This window comes from Arachis hypogaea, chromosome 11 (genome assembly GCF_003086295.3).
Source record: "Arachis hypogaea cultivar Tifrunner chromosome 11, arahy.Tifrunner.gnm2.J5K5, whole genome shotgun sequence".
In the NCBI taxonomy this organism is placed as follows: domain Eukaryota; kingdom Viridiplantae; phylum Streptophyta; class Magnoliopsida; order Fabales; family Fabaceae; genus Arachis; species Arachis hypogaea.
In genome coordinates, this window is record NC_092046.1 from 83,406,351 (window position 1) to 83,412,326 (window position 5,976).

Sequence of the window (5,976 nt, forward strand, 5' to 3'; positions counted from 1 at the left end):
CCATTAAATCTGGATCTGAGAATCATCTTTGCTTTTCTTTCATATAGTTTTGGGAATTGGAGAATTGGATCTAAGTTTCATTTACTGTTTTTCTTTTCATTTCTTCTGCAATTACTTTTTTGCTTGATCAAGAGAGCAATTGAGATCTAGATCTGCTTTTTATTCTCATTTCTCTTCTTCGATCTTCAATTTTTCTTTAGGATTTCATAATTGAGTTAAGTTTTCTTGCTGGTTGTTTCTTCAAGAAATTTTACATTTCTGTTTGGCTGCTGAGCTGAATTTCTTCATCTCAGAGCCCTCTGATCTTCTTTAACTTGCAATTCCTTGTTGAATTCTGAATCTCAGTACCCAAATCCCTTTTACTCTTCAAGCAATTTACATTTTTCAGCAATTTAGATTCAGCTATTTACCTTTCTTGTACTTTAAGTTTTTGCAATTTAATTTTCTTGCAATTTAAGTTTCAGTTCTTTTACTTTCTTGTACTTTAAGTTACTTGCAATTTACCTCTTCTGCACTTTATTCTTCTGCTCAATTTACCTTCTGCACCTTTATTTACTTGCAATTTAGCTCCTGTTGATCAAAATCACTCAAATCATCAAATATTCGCTTGACTAAATTCATCACCTAACTAAAGTTGCTTGATCCATTAATCCCTGTGGGATCGACCTCACTCTTTTGAGTTATTACTACTTGATGCGACCCGGTACACTTGCCGGTGAGTTTGTGTGGAAATCTAATTTTCACTCATCAAGACTCGACTGAGAGAGTTGACCGTCAAGCTAGTGACGTTAAAAGAGCGCTTGTTGGGAGACAACCCAACCAAAGGTAATTCTATTTTCATAGCTTATCAATAAGAGAGTTAAGAAGATTTCTCCGCATTGCAAGGAGCTAAGTTTGGTGTTTGATGAGCGGATAATTTATACGCTTTTTGGCATTGTTTTTAGTATGTTTTTAGTAGGATCTAGTTACTTTTAGGGATGTTTTCATTAGTTTTTATGTTAAATATACATTTCTGGACTTTACTATGAGTTTTTTTGTTTTTCTGTGATTTCAGGTATTTTCTGGCTGAAATTGAGGGACTTGAGCAAAAATCAGATTCAGAGGTTGAAGAAGGACTGCTGATGCTGTTGGATTCTGACCTCCCTACACTCAAAATGGATTTTCTGGAGCTATAGAACTCAAACTGGCGCGCTTCTAATTGCGTTGGAAAGTAGACATCCAGGGTTTTCCAAAAATATATAATAGTCCATACTTTGGCCGAGTTTAGATGACGCAAAAGGGCGTTGAACGCCAGTTCTACGCTGCTGTCTGGAGTTAAACGCCAGAAACACGTCACAAACCAGAGTTGAACACCAGAAAAACGTTACAACCTAGCGTTCAACTCCAAAAAGAGCCTCTGCACGTGTAACATTCAAGCTCAGCCCAAGCACACACCAAGTGGGCCCCGGAAGTGGATTTATGCATCAATTACTTACTTCTGTAAACCCTAGTAGCTAGTTAATTATAAATAGAACTTTTTACTATTGTATTAGACATCTTGGGACATCTAGTTCTTAGATCATGGGGGCTGGCCATTCGGCCATGCCTGGACCTCTCACTTATGTATTTTCAAACGGTAGAGTTTTTACACTCCATAGATTAAGGTGTAGAGCTCTGCTGTTCCTCATGAATTAATGTAAAGTACTACTGTTTTTCTATTCAACTCAACTTATTCCGCTTCTAAGATATTCATTCGCACTTCAACATGAATGTGATGAACGTGACAATCATCATCATTCCCCCACGAATGCGTTCCTGACAACCACTTCCGTTCCACCTTAGATTGGATGATTATCTATTGGATCTCTTAATCAGAATCTTCGTGGTATAAGCTAGATTGATGGCGGCATTCATGAGAATCCAGAAAGTCTAAACCTTGTCTGTGGTATTCCGAGTAGGATTCTGGAATTGAATGACTGTGACGAACTTCAAACTCGTGAGTGCTGGGCGTAGTGACAGACGCAAAAGGAAGGTGAATCCTATTCCAGTATGATCGAGAACCTCAGATGATTAGCCGTGCTGTGACAGAGCATTTGGACCATTTTCACAAGAGGATAGGATGCAGCCATTGACCGCGGTGATGCCTCCAGACGATTAGCCATGCAGTGACAGCGCATCGGACTATTTTCCAGAGAGGATGAAAAGTAGCCATTGACAATGGTGATGTCCTTACATAAAGCCAGCTATAGAAAGGAGTAGGACTGATTGGATGAAGACAGTAGGAAAGCAGAAGTTCAGAGGGACGAAAGTATCTCTATACATTTATCTTAAATTCTCACCAATGATATACATAAGTATTTCTATCTTTATTTTTTGTTTAATTAGTATTATTTTCGAAAACTCCATAATCAATTATTATCCGCCTGACTGAGATTTACAAGATGACCATCGCTTGCTTCATACCAACAATCTCCGTGGGATCGACCCTTACTCACGTAAGGTTTTATTACTTGGACGACCCAGTGCACTTGCTGGTTAGTTGTATCGAAGTTGTGAATGAAAAACGATTTATTAAGATGTGCGTTCAGAGTTTTTGGCGCCGTTGCCTGAGATCACAATTTCGTGCACCAAGTTTTTGGCGCCGTTGCCAGGGATTGTTCGAGTTTGGACAACTGACGGTTCATCTTGTTGCTCAGATTAGGTAATTTTCTTTTTGTTTTATTTTCAAAAATCTTCAAAGATTTCTCCTTTATTTTCGAAAAAAAATAATAATAAAATAAAAATTCTTTTCAAAAAATTTTTTATTATGTTCTTCAGAATTTTTAAGAATGAATTCTAGTGTTTCATGAAGCATGTTGAAGCCATGTCTAAATTCTTTTAGACTGAGGCCTCCACATGTCAGGGAATTGCTTATATCTTCAAAAGCTTGGCTGGCTATTAAGCCATGTCTAACCCTCAGATTGGAGCTTTAGACTAAGAATTAAAGATTCTTGGAATTCATATTAAAAATTTTGGAATCCTTATTTTTCTTTTTCATATAATTTTCGAAAAATCCAAAAAAAAAATCTAGAAAATCATAAAAAATCAAAAATATTTTGTGTTTCTTATTTGAGTCTTGAGTCAGATTTTAAGTTTGGTGTCAATTGCATGCTCATCTTGCATTTTTCGAAAAAATCATGCATTAAGTGTTCTTCATGATCTTCAAGTTGTTCTTGGTAAGTCTTCTTGTTTGATCTTGATGTTTTCTTGTTTTGCATCTTTTCTTGTTTTTCATGTGCATTTTTACATCCATAGTGTCTGAACATGAAAGATTTCTAAGTTAGGTGTCTTGCATGTTTTCTTTGCATTAAAAATTTTTCAAAAATATGTTCTTGATGTTCATCATGATCTTCAAAGTGTTCTTGGTGTTCATCTTGACATTCATAGCATTCTTGCATGCATTCATTGTTTTGATCCAAAATTTTCATGCATTAAGTCTTTTTCATGTTTTTCTCTCTCATCATTAAAAATTCAAAAATCAAAAAAATATCTTTCCTTTTTTCTCTCATAAATTTCGAAAATTTGAGTTGACTTTTTCAAAAATTTTAAAATTCAATTATTTCTAATGAGTCAAATCAAATTTTCAATTTAAAAATCTTATCTTTTTCAAAATCTTTTTCAAAAAAATCATATCTTTTCCATTTTTTCTTATTTTCGAAAATTTCAAAAATCTTTTTCAAAATATTTTCAAAATCTTTTTCTTATTTTATCTCATAATTTTCGAAAATCACATCATCAATTAATGTTTTGATTCAAAAATTTCAAGTTTGTTACTTACTTGTTAAGAAAGATTTAAACTTTAAGTTCTAGAATCATATCTTATGATTTCTTGTGAATCAAGTCATTAATTGTGATTTTAAAAATCAAATCTTTTTCAAAACTAATTTCAATCATATCTTTTCAAAAATATCTTCTTATCTTACCTTTTTCAAAAATTTGATTTTAAAATATCTTTTCTAACTTCCTATCTTCTTATCTTTTCAAAATTGATTTTCAAAATTTGTTTCAACTAACTAATTGACTTTTTGTTGTTTCTTATCTTTTTCAAAACTACCTAACTAACTTTCTCTCTCTAATTTTTGAAAATCTCTTCCCTCTTTTTCAAAAATTCTTTTTAATTAACTAATTATTTTAATTTTTGATTTTAATTTTCGAAAATTACTAACCTTTTTCAAAAACTATTTTCGAAAATCACTAACTCTTTTTCAAAAATAATTTTCGAAAATTCTCTCTCTCTCATCTCATTCTATTTATTTATTCATCTACTAACACTTTTCTTCATCTCACATCTCTGCTCCCCTCACCCTTGTGTTTCTTTCCTTACATTACATTCTTTTCTTCTTCTTTTCTTCTACTCACACAGGGACCTCTATACTGTGGTAAAAAGGATCCCTATTATTATTATTTTTCTGTTCCCTCTTTTTCATATGAGCAGGAGCAAAGACAAGAATATTCTTGTTGAAGCAGATCCAGAACCTGAAAGGACTCTGAAGAGCAAACTAAAAGAAGCTAAATTACAACAATCCAGCAAGCACCTTTCAGAAATTTTTGAACAGGAAGAGGAGACGGCAGCCAAAAATAATAATAATGCAAGGAGGATGCTTGGTGACTTTACTGCACCTAATTCCAATTTACATAGAAGAAGCATCTCCATCCCCACCATTGGAGCAAACAATTTTAAGCTGAAACCTCAATTAGTTTCTCTGATGCAGCAGAACTGCAAGTTTCATGGACTTCCATCTGAAGATCCTTTTCAGTTCTTAACTGAATTTTTGTAGATCTGTAATACTGTTAAGACTAATGGAGTAGATCCTGAAGTCTACAGGCTCATGCTTTTCCCTTTTGCTGTAAGAGACAGAGCTAGAGTGTGGTTGGACTCTCAACCCAAAGATAGCCTGAACTCTTGGGATAAGCTGGTCACGGCTTTCTTAGCCAAGTTCTTTCCTCCTCAAAAGCTGAGCAAGCTTAGAGTGGATGTTCAAACCTTCAGACAGAAAGAAGCTGAATCCCTCTATGAAGCTTGGGAGAGATACAAGCAACTGACCAAAAAGTGTCCTTCTGACATGCTTTCAAAATGGACCATCCTGGATATATTCTATGATGGTCTGTCTGAATTAGCTAAAATGTCATTGGATACTTCTGCAGGTGGATCCATTCACCTAAAGAAAACGCCTGCAGAAGCTCAAGAACTCATTGACATGGTTGCTAATAACCAGTTCATGTACACTTCTGAAAGGAATCCTGTGAATAATGGGACGCCTATGAAGAAGGGAGTTCTTGAAATTGATACTCTGAATGCTATATTAGCTCAGAATAAAATATTGACTCAGCAAGTCAATATGATTTCTCAGAGTCTGAATGGAATGCAAGCTGCATCCAACAGTACTCAAGAGGCATCTTCTGAAGAAGAAGCTTATGATCCTGAGAACCCTGCAATAGCAGAGGTAAATTATATGGGTGAACCTTATGGAAACACCTATAACCCATCATGGAGAAATCATCCAAATTTCTAATGGAAGGATCAACAAAAGCCTCAACAAGGCTTTAACAATGGTGGAAGAAACAGGTTTAGCAATAGCAAGCCTTTTCCATCATTCACTCAGCAACAGACAGAGAACTCTGAACAAAACACTTCTAATTTAGCAAACTTAGTCTCTGATCTATCTAAGGCCATTGTGAGTTTCATGAATGAAACAAGGTCTTCCATTAGAAATTTGGAAGCACAAGTGGGCCAGTTGAGTAAAAGGATCACTGAAATCCCTCCTAGTACTCTCCCAAGCAATACAGAAGAAAATCCAAAAGGAGAGTGCAAGGCCATTGAATTGACCATCATAGCCGAACCCACAAGAGGAGAGAAGAACGTGAATCCCAAGGAGGAAGACCTCCTGGGACGTCCAGCGATCAATAAGGAGTTTCCCTCTGAGGAACCAAAGGAATCTGAGGCTCATCTAGAGACCA

At 35.2% G+C, this 5,976-nt stretch overlaps 1 non-coding gene across 1 annotated transcript; it reads right to left on the minus strand.

The window, feature by feature from the left end:
* Positions 1 to 4,979: 4,979 nt before the first annotated feature.
* Positions 4,980 to 5,087, minus strand: LOC112725357 (small nucleolar RNA R71). Its single transcript, XR_003164471.1, has one exon. It is a non-coding gene; the product is annotated as a small nucleolar RNA R71 (small nucleolar RNA).
* Positions 5,088 to 5,976: the final 889 nt, after the last annotated feature.